This window comes from Pongo abelii, chromosome X (genome assembly GCF_028885655.2).
Source record: "Pongo abelii isolate AG06213 chromosome X, NHGRI_mPonAbe1-v2.0_pri, whole genome shotgun sequence".
Classification (NCBI taxonomy): Eukaryota; Metazoa; Chordata; class Mammalia; order Primates; family Hominidae; genus Pongo; species Pongo abelii.
The window spans coordinates 108607960-108624932 of NC_072008.2; the positions used below are offsets into that span (position 1 = coordinate 108607960).

Here is a 16973-nt window from a genome sequence, read left to right on the forward strand (position 1 = left end):
TTCCAGGTGGTTTGTCCAGTGTTTTAGGTTTCTTTGGTTTGGAGACAGGCCTGATCGGACCACCATTGATTGGTGACGCAGATAAGGTGTGGTGATTTACTCAAGGTCACCTAGAGTTTATGGATTAGGGCTGGCACTGGGCACAGGTATATCTTCTGTCTCACACAGTTATCTATTCTCAGACATGGCATTAGCATTTTTCTTATGTATAGTGAATCACTTTTCAAGGGTTCAGAGGATACATGCTTCCCTGAGGTTAACTTGCAGGTAATATAGGAAGACATGGAATACCTTCAAATAAATGGAAATGGGATAATGATTTTCCTTTCCTTTCCCAAAATCTGTTGGGACATTAGAAGAAAAATGCCTGGAATCATACAGCATGCAGTCTTTTGTGTCTGGCTCCTTTCGATCAGCATAATGTCTCTGTGATTTCCATTATTGTTGTCTATAGTTGTAGATTGTTCATTCTCATTGATGGATGGCATTGCATTGTTCGGATATTTCACAATATATGTATCCCTTTTGGAGATACATATTTTTCAGTGTTTGACTTATGAATAATGGTGTTATGAATGATCTTATACATATGTTTGGATAGACATTTATTTTCATTTCTCTTGGGCATGTGCCAAGGACTGACATTTCTGAGTCACAGGGTATGTGTATGTTCAGCTCAGTGGATACTGCCCATTTTTCAAAGCAGTTTTTCCAATCTGTATCCCCATCAACAGTGTGTAAGAGTTCCACTGCTCCACATCCTTGCCAGCACTTAGTTTTTTCCATCTTTTTTGTTTTTTTCTTTTGGTGGGTGTGTAGCAGTATCTCATTGTGGTTTTAATATCAGTTTCTCCTTAATTTAGTTCTCTCTGAAGTTTTAAGTCTCTTTTAGTCAAAGAAGGTCTGTACTCTTTTTAAAAACCTTATTTATTTGCTTAAGAAATTGGATTGTTGTCCTGTGGAGTTTGCATTCTGGATATTGCTGATTGTGTCCTTATTTTGTTATTTATTAAGTTCATCTGGCCACTCTTATGTCCTTTAAATTGGTAATTAGATTTAGAGGCTTGTTCAGATTCAAGTTTTTTGGCTTGAATATCTCAGGTGAGGTGGTGTTTATTCTTACAGTGTTACACTAGGAGGCTCATTGGATTTGGTTGTCTCTCCTGTGATGTTGAAATTAATCACTGGATTCAGGTGTTGTCAGCCTGATCTATTCTTTATAAAATTTCCCTATTCACTTTTACTTCATGTTTTTTGCAGTCTCTGAATATTCTTACCTGTATCTGCATTTCATTAAATGTTACAAAAAGGGTGACATTGTAATTCTGATTTCTTCTGCCTTCACCAGCTGGAATTCATGTATAAAGAAAACTTCCTCTGACCTATTAGATTATGCTGAGATATGGTATACACAGGGAAGGTAGGATGAATGTTTAGTTCTTTTGCAGTATATCCACTTTTCAAAACAGTGACTTGTTTCCTTAGGAGTTTCCAAAGGTGAGCAGTGAGCTTGTTCTGTTTGTGTTTTGTTTTTTGGATTCAGTCTGAGTACTTTTGTTTGCTCATTGCTCCTGGGTTGGTCATTGTTTTTTGTCCTCTCCAGTGTGTTTAACCAGGAAATGTGTATCCTTTGTAAGAGATAAACGTCATCTGCTTTTATCCTGGGCTGCTTCTCTGTCCTATGGTAGGTAATCATTTTATTAGTTTTTGTTATTACCCTCGTTCTAAAAAATATAAGCAAATACAATATGTATATTATTATATTACCTCCTCAGTAAAAATTTATCCAGAAATGAAAATGTTCTGTATCTAAACTGTGCAACACAGTAGCCACTAGCTAGCTGTGGTTATTGAGCATGTGAAACATGATGAGTGAGACTGAGAAACTGAGTTTGTAATTTAATTTAAGTTGCCACATGTCAGTAGTGGCTACTGTATTGGATACTGCTGCTCTATACTTTTTTCTTCTTCTTGCTTTTTATTTCACAATGTGCCATGGAGATTACTCATAGCAGTATAGAGAGGGAGTCCTCCTTGCTTTTTATACTTGCATAGTACTCTAGGGTGTAGTTGTACCTTAGATTATTTAGTTGGCCCTATACTGGGCATCTGTCATATTACTACTATTCTGTTAGGAATTTTCTACCATAAATGGCCTTGTGTATATGCCTTTTATCTTTTTGCAGTGTTTCTTTGGGTTGGATTTTTAGAAGAGGGATTGCTGTTTCCAAGAGTAAATACCAATGTATTTTTATAGATAGCATCAAACCCCCCCACAGGGATTGTACCATTTAATATTACTTCTAGTAATGTATGAGAATGCCTATTTCCCCACAGAGTAAGAGGAATGCTGAGGGGAGGTGAACATCATGTGAGAAGTTCATGAAAGCCATCTCACTAAATCAGGAGAATTAGATATTTGGATAGGAGTCCTACTCCTGTGCTTGTCTTTGACAATTCAGTCTCTACTCTTTTCAGTCTTTTGTGGATCTGGGTCCACATCCCTCAAACGGGAGAGGCAGTCTTGCATAAAGCAGAAACTCCATGTCAGCTAGAAGACCAAATGGGAGGGAATTCTCTCCTAGGGAAAAGACAAGCACAAAACCAGAAATCCACAACTCTGATATAGTGAAGGGCTAAAAGAGAAAGTAAACATGTAGTCCCTTACTCATGAGGAGAACCAAGGATGAAACCAACACAAGGATGACCTTATCCTTACTCTCTATCTGCGAACTGAATAGAAAGCTGCAAGAGTTTGTGTGTGTATAATTGTTGTGAAGAAGACCGAGATACAAACAACATGCAGATACCCACACTGAAACATACAAACACACTGTCAAATAAATAGTTTGACCTTTTTGTCTTATGCATAAAACAGTATACTGTGAACATGTTTCCAAAGCAGTGAATATATGAGCATCATATTTGTAATTTCACAACTTTTTGTTTTCCACATTTTGTACAATAAAGTTTCTAAATTTAAAACACTAGAGAATTGCACATTTATAAAATAAAAGAATCCTCTGTCTCCCTACAATGTGCACACACTGATTTATGAAATATAATTTTTTAATGTACTATTTTCACACAGCAGCATATGAACATGATTCTTAATAAATGCATTTCTACACTATAATTTTGTGACTAGGGTCACAGATTTTTCTGATTTACAGAACAGAATCTCAATAACTTTATCACATTATCAGTTAATTATTTTCATTGTTTAAGCTTTATCAAATATAATCGAAATGTATATTACATATTAAAAATATTGTCTATCTGTCACACCTTCTCCTTCTCCATAATACAAAGATAGTTTCTCTTAATTTATTGGTATCTACTCTTCAGATGTTTTTCTCTGCATGTAGTATACTAACTTACTTTTATTGACACACATACCTCTAAATCCATGTTAATCTATCTATATAAATTATTTTACATAAATCCATGCACTACATTATAATTTATGACTTAACTGGTTGACTAAATATGATTCTGTTTCATATTTTTTATTTTGGTGTATTCCCAAGTGTTGGAATTTATATCATTTTTCTGAGATTTATATATTGTCTCTTGATATGATTGGCTTACTTCTCTTGTTCATGAATATTTCATATTTGGAGGATATAAAACATGATTGAATATGGGTTAGAAATAATTTCTCCCAAATTTTTATATTTCTTTTTATTTTCTATTTTGGCTATACAGATACTATTCTATACTTTATAATTTTTTACTATTTAAAAAGCACTTCAGCACGTTGTTTTCGAAAGAACAACTCAAAAATAATAATGCTTTAAGGCTGGGAGCAGTGGCTCACACCTGTAATCCCAGCACTTTGGGGGGCCGACATGGGTGGATCACTTGAGGTCAGGAGTTTGAGACTAGCCTGGCCAACATCAGGAAACCCCATCTCTATTAAAAATACAAAAAATTATCTGGGCTTGGTGGTGCACGCCTGTAGTCCCAGCTACTCAGGAGGCTGAGGCAGGAGAATCGCTTGAACCCGGGAGGAGGAGGCTGCAGTAAGCCAAGATCATGCCACTGCACTCCAGCCTGGGTGACAGAGCGAGACTCCATCTCAAAAAAAAAAGAAAAAAAAATGCTTTAAGTTATATCAAATGTTAGCTGACAGGACAATATTTTGAATAATTCTAGGTTTAGAATCCTGGAACAATAGTTTATAAGGTAGTTTCCCTAGATCAAGTTACCAATCTTTTAATTTGTGTTCCCTGATCTAACTAATGGGCATAACTATTGGTACTGGATAGAATTGTTGAAATCAAAATGAGATGAAATATAAAATACCCTTTATATAGTAGTTGTGTACCTGTTAATAGACTACCATCCAGGTTCCCTTTCCAAAGGGCCACAGCTTGGTCTAGTTCAACATCTCAGGGATCAGCCAATCCATGTATATACAGAAGATACTTTATCTTCCATTTAGTAGTGTAACTTGCTTATTTAACTGTAGTGGGTAGAATTTTGTCCCTCTCAAAACACGTCCCAATCCTAACCCACCCAAACTTTATTTGGAAATAGGGTCTATATAGACATAATGAAGTGAAAGATCTCTAGAAGGGAATATCCTGAATGTAGGTTGATGCCTAACTCCAATGACTGGTATCTATATAAAAGAAAGCAGAGGGAGATTTGGCACATCCAGGGAAGAAGGCCGTGTGAAGATTGAGGCAGAGATTGAGTTATGCCACCTCAAACCAAATAAAGCAGGAGCCACAAGAAGCTGAAAGAGCTAAGAAAGGATTCTCCCCTAAAGGCTTTGGAGGCAGTGCAGTCCTGCCTACACCTTGATTTTGTACTTCAGGCTTTGGTTTTGTACATCGGAATCATGGCATAATTAATTGCTGTTGTTTAAATATGCAAAGTTTGTGATAATTTGTTATGGTGGCCCTAGGAAACTATTACATGTACAAACATCATACCCCAAATGTCATTGATTATGAATAAACATTGGTCGATACCCTAATTTTTTTTTCATGGCTACAGGGATACGAATGCCAGTAAGACATGTGAAAAGTATTTAAAAGTGCCAACATTTCGTAGGTACTATATGCTTTTAATGTATTGGATCATTCAGTGCCCAGAACACACTTATGAGTTAAATACTATTGAAAATTCAGTTTTACAGATGGAAAACTGAGGGACAGAGAGGATAATGACTTTGCCTAAGACTGAACTGTTAGGGAGTGGGACAGCTTGGACTTATGTCCAGTGCATCATGCTCTAGAGCCTGGGAAACTGTGAAAGCTCTGTTGTTAGGTGAAAGAAGCAGTCTGCAAGCATACATACTTTAGGAGCTCATTAAAAGTAATATGCCCTATGTTAGTGTATTTATACAAAACCTGGACCTAGTAAGAAATGGGTGGATTATGACTTTGGAGAGAATGTTCATGGCAATCCCAGAGACAGAAGCCACAGGACAGTGGGATGATGAGTGGGAAGTGAAAAATGTTAACAGAGCATGTAGAAAACTCTTTGGTACTTCGAATATGAAGGAGAAGAAGGATAAGGGAGGGAGAGACAGAGACAGGAAGATCTGTATCCTGTAGCTGAATGGGTGATGAGGGGGTCCAAGGAGAGATTTTTTTTTTAAATCTTCAATTTCTTGAAACTTGACCAAGTTAAAAGCTAATGTGAAAAAAAAGCTATCTCAGAATTAACCCTTGAAGTTGACCACATGTTTATTTCCCTTATGCTTTTATATCACATTAGAGCTCATGAGATACCTCTGATGGAATAGAATGGGTTTGAGCTCAATACATATTTAGTTATTACCTAATGAAATAATAGACATTGTGTGTGAAGAAATGCTAGTAACTCTTGGATTTTTGTCTCTCAGGGAGGCAGCAGATGGCTGAAATTCTGATCCGATGTGGCTGGTTAATGCACGATCTGAAAACCCCTGCACTGGTGATTTTGGGACAGATCTAGAATATACCAATAAATATATTAACATACCAAGTAGTCTAGGAGCAGCCACTGGGCAAACACCAAACCTTGCATCCCTGGTGCTGTCTCTGAGCTCAGCAGGTAAGTTCAAAGACATGCCTGTTCTTCCCAGTGTGGGGAACTAAATTTGGGTCATCTCAGAAGCATGATGTTGAGCAGCTCTTATGAGCTTCTGATAACACCCACGAAGCAGAGAAACTACTGTCTACAAAACTTTGAACTCAAGGCATATCACAGGGACATTTGCTTTCTTCAAATAGATGTCTGTGTTCTCATAAGGGGGAGCAATGAGAAATGATTTTTCACAATGCCTGCCTTAGCACTGAGGCTCAGCCAGCCCCTAGTGCTGTGTCCCATTTAAAGGCCATTTAAGTCCCACCCCATGCCATATACTCTCAAGAGGTTTCCTCATGTACCCATAAGGCAGCTATGTAAGGATGGTATGGTCAGTCCCATTTCACAGATGACTAACCTCAGGCTCACAGAGCCTAAGTCACCTCTTCAGGTAAGTGGCAGGATTTGAATGAAATTCCATCCCTCACCCTCCCTAGAGTACCCTGAGCAGCCTCCCTTTTAGAAGATGGGTTTCTGGGCTTGAGAAATGGTGAGATTTCACCCCCCTGCTATTGTAACCCCATGAGTCTTTACTCAACAACTTTTCTGGGTGAAGATGACAGAGGTGAGATCCCATTCTTTGTGCCAAGAGACCTGTGTGTAGGGACACATGAGTTGGCTGATGCCTGAAGTGGTGAGTGGGCTCAGGCAGAAACTCAAGTGTTGGCCTTGAGACAGGTGAGCATATATATATATATATATTTAAGTATTAACTTACACAGTCACAGGGTCCCACGATAGGCTGTCTGCAAGCTGAGGAACAAGGAGAGTCAGTCCGAGTCCCAAAACTGAAGAACTTTGAGTCCAATGTTCGAGGGCAGGAAGTATCCAGCATGGGAGAAAGATGTAGGCTGGGAGGCTAGGCCCATCTCTCTTTTTCACATTTTTCTGCCTGCTTTATGTTCACTGGAAGCTGATTAGATTGTGCCCACCAGATTAAGGGTGGATCTGCCTTTCCCAGCCCACTGATTCAAATGTTAATCTCTTTTGGCAACACCCACACAGACACACCCGGGATTAATACTTTGTGTTCTTCAATCCAATCAAGTTTACACTCAGTGTTAACCATCGCAACTCCTTTAGGCAAATGCACTCTGTATTTCATCTCCTTTAATCTCAACAGCTATTCAAGTTACCCACAAGAATACCCACTGAATTATGACCATTATTCAGATCAGGGTACTTTAGGCGAGTTTCTGTACATCAGGGAAATACCTTTGTTGTGTCTTGATTAGCAGGTAATTCTGAATTATTCTAAAGTTTTCTCCAGTTTGTCTCTGTGCCTCCTGGGCTCAGAATGATCTAATCTTCTTGGACACTGCCATTACATGTTCCAAGGCAGTTTAACATTTTTTAAAAAATTGTGATCCATGTGGCTTTAAGTCAGAAAATAATTTAAATTGAAAAATTCTAAATTAAAAAAACTAAGAATAGCGTAAAAACTCTGGAAAAATCCCTACAAACTAGAGCTGAGATACAGGATTAGAATTCATGCTTTGTGAAGCACACTAACAAAGAGCTTGGCAAATAATTTCAGTGGAGAAGTCAAATAGTTAGATACATGAACAATAAACACATGAACTATGCCGAAACCACAAAAACTAATAAGATGTAAATATAAATCCTGAGAATAAAAGTGGAAAAAATAGGTTGCAAAAGAAGATAAGGATGTGATTCGACCTTTGGAACAGACTATGTGTGTGTGTAGGTGAACATATTTGTGTGCATCTCACTTGTGGAGACACATTTCACAGTATGCACCATTCTATGGACAGCAGACACCTAGGGGTCAGGGATTAGGAGCTGCTCCAGTGAGAGATACAGGTTAATTTCAATTCATATATGTGTTTTTATATATTGTTTTACATTTTATATTCAGGAAAAAGTATTTTGATGAAATATTAAAAACAATATGCTGTGAACATATTGACAAGAGTATGGTACACATATATTCCTTACTTTAGGCATTCATTTATTCAATTTCCTGGGGAAATAAAGTAGATTTTTAAAAAATGAATTGATTCACACATGAGTGTGTGTGTGTGTGTTCTAGCTCCTCTAGCTCTACCACCTCAAATACAGTTCACAATTGCAGCATTATCCCCAGTTCAGACTGATGCTGTACTTCCAATATCAGATTTAGATATCCCCGAAAACGTACTTTTTTATAACCCAGAAAAATAATGGATACAGAGGGATTCCTGTAGGTACGTCAAAAATTCTAGAAAACTGGCTGATCCCATTAATCAACCTCCCAACCTCCATCCCTCCCTTTCCCCTGCTGAACTCACCAGTCAGCTCTCAGAGTTGCAATCCTGGCTCTGGCCACTAGGAGACATCGCAGCCATCTTCACATTTGTTCTTTTTTAAGGAAAAGGAGTACATCTAACAAAGAGTAACAGATGTTATAACATGGTTTGTTCACTGAAATACCAGTTCTGTTTGGAGTATTCGCGTGTATATTAAAGCAGTTCCATTTGCTGTCGACCCCAAATCTACATCGCATTCATTGATTCATCTCTTCCCTTCTCAGTGTAGGTAGAGGTTTCCACACTGTAGGAGGGTCCCTTCCAGAGAGCAGGGCGTTCGTTCACTCTCCATTACCCCATCCCTGTATAGGCTTCCTGGACCTTCTACCACTGCCTCCCACTCATCCCCTCTCCAGAGGCACAGCTGCCCAGACCTGCCCCTTGTGCCGTCATCCTCTCTCAGTCACCTCTCACCTGCCCTGATGCTCACTTAAGATTCTGTCTTCCAGCAACAGCCAAGGAGTGTTAGACCTACCTGGTGTTTCATCCTATGGATACCCCACAGTATATGTATTTACAGTCTTCTTTTACACTTACCAGTTTTTTTTTTTCTTTGACAGAATTAGAATGAATCATTCTGCACTTAGGTTCATAAGCTGTGGTTTAAGGGAAGTATTGTATTTTTTGCTCCTTGCAGACACGTCTTTGTAGAAGAGTTCTATAATGGTGGTTCAATGGCGCCCCCTCGTGACAGAAGCTTGAACTACAGCTTGAACATCGGTGAGCGGGAAGGTGGGAGGGAGGGGCTCTGGCCCATGCACACCCTATAGAGCATTCTGAAACTCTGGGTTGAAAAAGGAGGCATTCCAGGTTAAAGGGATACAGAAGGCCAATAGATATTACAGCCTCTTTATATGCTGAATAGAAAGCTGTATGTGAGAATAACAGAAAAATCATTTTAATTTCTGTAGAGATGAAAATATACTGTCTACATTGTTCAACACAATAGCTAATGGCAACTGTGGCAGTTGAACACCCGAAACTTGATGAATGTGACTGAGGAACTGAACTTTTAGTTTCATGTAAGTTTAATCAACTTAAATTTAAATGGCCATATGTGGACAATGCCTGCTATATTGGACAGCAGTGGCTCAACACATTTTTCTGTACCTTTCTTCACTTAACAATATATGCTGGAAATCATTACAAAGGAGTAGAAGAGGGAGTTCTCATTGCTTGTTTTACCTCCATAGAACTCTGGGATGTAGATGTACCTTAGATTATTCAATCAATTCCTTATTGGTGGACATCTGTCTCATTTCTAGTCTTGTCCTGTTACAAATTGTTCTACCATGAATTGCCTTGTGTTTATGCTTTTTGTCTTTTTTGATTTTATCTTTGGGGGTACATTCTTAGAAGAGAGATTGCTGGCCCCAGAAGAAAATATCTGTGCTGCATAAAATAAAGGATTTGAAACGAGAGGATCTGGAAACATGGCAACAAGCAGTGAATGTTGGTTCTATCTCATTATTCTTTTGATTCCATGTACTTTCTGGTCTCCTATTTTCATCCTAGTGTGACATGGTGAATGAATTTAGTGAGCCCCAGGAAGAAGGAAGATTAAAGAAGAGCAAAGAATAATAGCTGGACAGAAGATGGGGGTCATTGAACCTATATCCTAGTTGCCTGACCAGTAAACTGACCACGGGTCCTGGGGTGAGTCCTCTTCTTTTTCTGGCCTCTAGTCTACCACAGAAGGACATTTAATATAGGAACAGTGGTTAGCTGTGTGGGCTTTGGGGTGAGAAGGACTTGGATTTGAGTCTGGGAACTATCACTTGATGGTTGCATAATCTGGAGCAAATAATTTATCATGTATCCTATAATTGTTGGCATTTTTATTATTGTTTATTTTATTTTATTATTATTGCACCATTCATCCAAAGGGTGAATGATAGGAGTCAGGATTACACTGTCGGGTATTGCAATGTTCCATGAAACTTTGCTTTTATAACTGATGGAGTCTTTGACATGCAGATTAAAGGATGTCTGTAGAAAGCTCATGAACAGACCCATATATGTATTACATTTAATATGCAATATAGATATGGCATTTCCAATCGGATGCATTGTTTGAAAATTGGGGTTGGGTCAGCTGTTTCATTAAAAGGCAAAGTTAGATTATATATCTTGGATTTTAATCAGAATGACTCATCCACATATTACTACCTTGTGTAAAAGTTCAGATAAAAGTAGAAATGAAAATAAAAACCCAGAATACCAAGCTCCATATATAGTATAACAGTTATATAAAATGTAATGTATGTATATCCATTACATTTGCTTATATACATGTATAAAAAACAAAATAGCATGATGTAAATTTCAGTAAGGATAGGAATACTGATGATAAAAGAAAAACTTCAGCCAAATTAAATTTAAAGGACTTTGAGCAATGAACAATTCATGAATTGGGAAGCCCCCAGAATCACAGCAGATTTACGGAGACTCTAGCACAGCCATATAGTGGAAAAAGATTTATAGACCAAAAAAGGGAAGTGATGTACAGAAATTGGAAGTGAGGTACAGAATGGCTGGATTGATTATAGCTTGGCATTTGCCTTATTTAAACCCAGTTTGAACACTCAGCAGTACATGAATGGTTGAAGTATGGCCTCTGGGATTGGTCAAGACTTAGCTGTTGTTACAGGCACATACTCCTAAGTTATGTTTTCAATTTTGTCTATTAAGCTAGGTTACAGTTCATCCACAAGGACTCAAATATAGAAGTACGAAGTCCTTCTCAGGTCACATTTAGTTTGCTTTAATACTGGATATTAATATTTTTTAATTTCTGCACTTGACTCAATATTAAACTTTTGCAAAAACAAGTGTGGAATACATTTATGATAAAAATGTAGCTCGTAAAATATGTTACTTAAGAAATATTTCAAAAAAAAACGTAGCCATAAAATTAACCCAGGTTAATATTATACCTACTTTAGTTTTTCTCTAACCCTAGGTCCCATAGGCTCCCATCTGGCAGTAGGTTTATGCCTTCCTCCTGAAGTCACATTCTTAACCAGAACACTCTTCTCACGGGGTCGCACTCTCTCCACCCTTTCATTTGTTTTCTCTCTGCACTTAGCCTGGGCAACAGAGCAAGACCCTGAAAAAAGAAAGAAAGAGAGGAAGGGAGGGAGAGAGGGAGAGAGAGAGAGAAAGGGAGGGAGGGAGGGCGGGCTTTGCTGTCTCTTCTTTGTAGCACAGGTAACCTGATCATGCAGTGGAGGAGAAGGAAAATCATCCCCTCATTACATTTTGTTTGATGTCCTTTCTTACTACCTTCTTTTACCTTCCATTTGGACATTGGAATAGCAGCCTTTCATTAAGCTCTGGAAAGGAGATAGCACCGAATGACAGAGCATGAAGATGAGTCTGCTATAAAACAGACTGAAACCAGAAGACCTGGGTCCCAAGTACCAGATCTGTCCTTGTATACCCAGTGGTTAGGGATGTGGGCTTTGGAGTCAGATAGATCAGGTAGAAAATGTGTGTACATTTAATAACTGGTTTCATGATCTTTAGCAAATATTGAGTCTTCAAATTAATGAAACCCATATTTAGTATACATACATTAAATACGCGTGCATAGAGAATGAAATGAGCATTAATACAAAAAAATTCTACGTTTAAAAATTAACTAGTGATGTGATTATTTATTAATTATATATCTGGACTTGATTATATTTCCCTGAATTTCTTAATTGGTATGGATCTTTTTAAAATCAGAATTAAGTCTCAGAGAAATAGTGGTTGTTATGAAATATTAAAGTAACACAAAAAATTATAGAATACAACAGACTTCTACATATTCATGTCAACATATAAAACTTTCATAGGTGAGTCAAACACACTTTAAAGTCTTCTCTTATTACCTCAGCTGCCTTCTTTCCCACAGGTGACCATGATGCAGAATTTAGGTTTTACGTTTTTAAGACATTTTTCTATAATTTTATTACATATGCATATATCTGTAAGTGAAATATGGTATTGTTTTCTGACATGGTTTCATCTCTAAATACCTGGCTACCTCATGAAATAGGAGGAAGGAAGAAACATGAGGAGAACAAACACACATTCGCATCTTAATAGAGGGACCTACCATATATGCCTATTTGTCATTTATACTGTCTTTCAGACTCACTGAAGCAGACACACCCATTTTCTCAGTTTTTATGCTGTGGGGAGCTCCAACAAAATCTGCAGATACTATTTTCCAAGCGTCTTTATTCCCTGATGAATTCAAAATCTTAGAGTTTCCCTGAAGCTAACTAGCCTAAAATAATATCTCAGTGTATCCTGACATGAAATACCTTCCATTTGTCCAGACCTAATTTTCTATCTTTCATCCAAACTGTAATTCATGTAGGCTTACCCTGTCTATCTGGAATCTAAACTGGGTCATGCTGGTGAAAGAAGATAGTGATTCCCTGAGTTGATTTTCATGTGTCCAGGCTACTACCCAAATCCATTGATTAGTTCAGGGATGCATGTCATTTAGAGCTTGATCTGATTTTGTATCACAATTGCTCAGCATGAGTATATTTTGCTTTCCATTTGTTATTTTTGATTGCACAAGGAAGGTATTTCAAAAGAGTTTTAATTCGTATGTGTTAATTGATGATCCTGGGGGCAGAATCCATAGTGTAATGGGATAAAGAGTCAGTGAAAAGTGGAGAGTATTAACAAGGAATGTGTAAAACTCTTTGTGGAACTTTGAATTTGAAGAAGAGCGAATCCAGTGGGGGAGGACACATACACATACACACATACATACACACACACACACACACACACACACACACAGAGAGAGAGAGAGAGTGCTGGAGGGAGAGCGCCAGAGAGAGAGAGGGAGAGAGGGAGAGGAGTGGTATCTCTATCATGTGGTTGAATAGGTGATGAGAGGTCCAAGGAGGGATTTTTGAAAATCATCAATTTTTTGAAACCTGATCAAGTTTAAAAATTAATGAGAAGAACCATCTCATCTCAGATTTAAGCAATGAAGTCACCCATATATTAATTTCCTTTCTTGCCCAGTTAATTTGACTTTAGAGTTCATGAGGTACCTCCAATGGATTAGCGTGAATTCTGGGCTCTGTAAATATTTAGTTGTTAGCTAATTAAAAACTGGATAATTGTGTGTGGTATTAGTCTGTTCTCATGCTGCTAATAAAGACATAACTGAGACTAGGTAATTTATAAAGGAAAGAGGTTTAATTGACTTACAGTTCCACATGGCTGGGGAGGCCCCACAATCATAGCAGAAGGCAAAAACACATCTTACATGGTGGCAGGCAAGAGAGCTTGTGCAGGGAAACTCCCATTTATAAAACTATCAGATCTTGTGAGACTTATTCACTACTATGAGAACAGTATGGTGTAAACTGCCCTCATGATTCAATTATCTCCACCTCGCCCCGTACTTGACATGTGGTGATTATTACAATTCAAGGTGAGATTTGGGTGGGGACACAGCCAAACTCTATCATGTGTCAAAGACTTGCTAGTAACTATTGGATTTTTGTCTCTAAGGGAGGCAGCAGATGACCGAAAACCTGGAGTGATGTGGCTGAATACCGCATGATCCGAAGACTGCACTGGTGGCTGCGGTATGGGTCCAAATTTTTCCTTAACAAAAACAAAAAAAGAGCCCAAAACCATACTGACCAGTCCAGGAACAGCCATTAGGCAAACACAACTTTTTGCTACCCTGGTGTTACCGATTTCTGAGCTCAACAGGTGAATTCAAAGATATGCGTGTCTTTCCAGCATGGGCAGCTGGATTTGGGTCAGCTCAGGGGCATGATGTTGAACAGCTCTTATGAGCTTCTGATAGTGCCCAGAAGTACAGAAACAACTGTCTACAAATCTTTGAACTCAAGGCATATCACAGGGACCTTTGCTTTCTTCAACTAGATATCTGTTTTCTCATAAAGAGAAACAATGAGAAATGGTTTTTCACAATGCCTCGTTAACCCTGAGGCTCAGCCATCCCCTAGTGCTGTGTCCCAACATTTAAAGTTCATTGAAGTCCCACTCTATGCCATATAGTCTGGACAGGTTTTCTCATTTACCCCTCAGGACAGCACTGTAAGGATGGTGTGGTCAGTCCCATTTCATAGATGACCAAACTCAGGCTTTCAGAGCCTAAGTCACTTCTCCAGATAGGTGGTAGGATTGAAATGAGGTTCTATCCCTCATCATCCATAGACAGCCCTGAGTAGCCTCCCTTTTAGAAGATGGGCTTCCAGGGCTTGAGAAATGGTCAGATTCCACCCCCATGCTATTGTGGACCAATGCGTCCTCACTCCACAACCCCTCTGGGTGATGAAGAAGATAGAGAAGATGAAATCCCACCATTTATGGCAAGAGACCTGGGTGTAGGGCCACATGAGTTGGTTGCTTCTCGAAGTGGTGAGTGGGCTCAGGCAGAAGCTCAAGTGTTGGCCTTCGGACAGGTGAGCTGGAGAGAAGGAAAGTAACATACACTAAACTACTGTAAGCAAATGCACTTTATATTTCATCTCCTTTAATCTTAACTGCTATTCAAGGTACCTATCGCTTTGACCATTATTCAAATCAGGGTACTTTAGGAAAGTTTATGTAAAGCAGGGAATAAACTCTTTTCTCTCCAGATCAGCAGCTAACTCTAGAATTACTTTTAAGTATGTTTAAGTATTTTTCCATTTTTGTCTTGATATCTCCAGGACTCTCAATGCTTGAATTTTTCTCAAGGCCGACAGTACACACGCCCTAAGGTGTTCTTCACTAGTATTTTCTTTTTAAATTACAATCTGTATATATCTTATTCATATTATTGAAGTTGAAAACACATTCTAAATGAAAATAACACTAAGAATGTCTATAAAATAACGGGGAAACATTTTCAAACTACATCTCAGATGTTGGATTAGTATCCATAATTTATAGGGCAAACTCAGTAACAAAACAGTTGGCAACTAATTTTGACATAGAATTCCAATAGATATAGACGTGAACAATGAACTTGTTGATTATGCTAAAACTATAAGAACTAATACGATACTAATATAAATCCTCAGAAGAATATTAAGTGGAAAGGACAACTTGCAAAAGGAGATGATTAATGTGATTGCACTTTTTGGCAAAGATTACATGCATGTGTAGGTGAACATAGTCATGTGCACCTCATCCACAGAAACATGTCTGGAAAGTGTGCACCATTCTATGGACAACAGACCTTTTGGGTCAGGAGGTAGGAGTTGAGCTAGTGAGAGGTGAAGATTAATTACAATTCATATATGTGCTTTTGTATATTGTCTGAAATTTGGTATTCAGGAATAAAAGTATTTTGATGAATATTTAGACACAACATACTTTTGCACAGATTGACAAAAGTAATGTGTATTATGTTCATTAATTTGAAATAGCTGTTACTGTATTCTATTTAATGGTGAAAGAAGTAGTTAAGTAGAAGGACACAAAACAAGTCTCAACAAATTTAAAAAATCAAAATCATATCAAGTATGTTCTCAGACAAAAATGGAATAAAAGTAGAAATCAATAACAAGAGGAACCTGGTAAACTGTACAAATATGTGGAAAATAAACAAACAGCATGCTCCAGAATGACCACTGAGTCAAGAAAAAAAAATATGGAGGAAATCAAAAAGTTATTTGAAACAAATGAAAATGGAAACACAACATACCAAAATCTATGGGATACAGCAAAAGCAGTGCTAAGAGAAAAATTTGTAGCAATAGATGCCTACATCAAAAAAGTCAAAAGATTCCAAATAATCAATCTGACTGTTCACCTCAAGGAACTAAAAAAGGAAAAAAAAACCAAATCCCAAATGAGTAGAAGGAAGGAAACAGTAAAGGTCAGAGCCAAACTAAACAAAATAGAAACTAAAAATATACAAAATTTTAATGAAACAAAAAGTTAGATTTCTGAAAAAATAAAAAATTGATAAACCATCAGCTAGACTAACCAAGAAAAAAGAGAGAAGACACAAATAAACAACATCAGAAATGAAAAAGGAGACACTACAACTGATAACATGGAAATACAAATAATCATCAGAGACAATTATAAACAATTATATACCACCAAATTGGAAAGCCTAGAGGAAATAGATAAATTCCTGAACGTATACCACCTACCAAGATTGAATCAGGAAGAAATAGAAAACCTGAACAGACCAATAGTAAGTAATGAGATTGAATCAGTGATAAAAATTTTCCAACAGAGAAAAGTCCAGACCTGGATGGTTTCTCTGATGAATTCTACCAAACCTTCAAAGGAGAACTAACACAAGTTATATTCAAACTACTGAAAAAAAATTGAAGAGGAGAGAATTCTCCCTAACTCATTTTATGAGGGCAGCGTTATTATGATATTAAAAACCAGACAAGGACTCAACAACAACAACAAAAAACTACGGGCCAATAACCCTGATGAAAATAGATGCAAAAGTTCTCAACAAAATACTAGCAACCTGACTCCAACAGCACATCAAAAAGATAATATGCCATGATCAAGTGGGATTTACACCAGGGATGCAAAGATGGTTCAACATATGCAAATCAACAAACA

At 37.7% G+C, this 16973-nt stretch overlaps 1 protein-coding gene across 20 annotated transcripts in view; it reads left to right on the top strand.

Annotated features, from left to right (window-relative positions):
• GPRASP1 (G protein-coupled receptor associated sorting protein 1) overlaps nt 1–14005 on the top strand; it is a 315299-nt gene extending 301294 nt beyond the window's left edge. For 16 of the 20 annotated variants that reach the window (XM_054544888.2, XM_054544887.1, XM_054544889.1 and 13 more), the window contains 5 exons: nt 5861–6051; nt 9031–9113; nt 9305–9415; nt 9909–10049; nt 13929–14005. The gene's annotated coding sequence lies outside the window, so the exon portion shown is untranslated. The remainder of the gene's footprint in view (nt 1–5860; nt 6052–9030; nt 9114–9304; nt 9416–9908; nt 10050–13928) is intronic. The other 4 variants (XM_063721216.1, XM_063721214.1, XM_063721215.1 and 1 more) reach the window with 1 other exon arrangement.
• Nucleotides 14006–16973: the final 2968 nt, after the last annotated feature.